Raw genomic sequence first — 604 nt, forward strand, 5'->3', positions numbered from 1 at the left:
AAAGAGTGTAATTTTCAAGCAGTCTTCCCCCCAACTTCCAGATATTTCTGTGTCTCACAATTAAAAAATATTTTGTTTGACTATTTTGCAATAAATATCGTCCTCTGGGTATGGTCTAGACAGCAGATATTAGACATTGAAAGGCGCCTTTGCTTCCCTCTGTTACAGAAATTCAATATGGGGATTATGGTTTTAATGAAACTCTTACCTTTTGACGATGGAATTATTGGCATGGCCTCATTATAGTGTGTTGGAAAGGGATTTTACTACTTGTTACATTCAGGAATTTTTCTGGTCCCTCCACTTCAGAGGAGGATGCCAGGTTGCTCAGGAAACCTGATGAGTGCAGTGCAGAAGCTGGTGGGGAAAATCCTGATCCAGTTGTTCTGGCACACGCATGAGCAATAAAGGATGCAAATAGACATTCTGAGAAGAAGTGTTAAATTTGGCAGTGCTCATAATGGCTAATCTCAGTGAAGGGGAACAGACATCAGAAAGTCAGAACTACTTTATTTAGTCATGACGAATCTCATATAGGAATCTTCTAATTCTGTTAATTTAAATGCATTAACATTAATATGATGCACCCTTTAGCAATGTAAAT

The sequence above is a fragment of the Chaetura pelagica genome, unplaced genomic scaffold (genome assembly GCF_000747805.2).
Source record: "Chaetura pelagica isolate M959 unplaced genomic scaffold, ChaPel_1.0 scaffold88, whole genome shotgun sequence".
Taxonomy (NCBI): Eukaryota; Metazoa; Chordata; class Aves; order Apodiformes; family Apodidae; genus Chaetura; species Chaetura pelagica.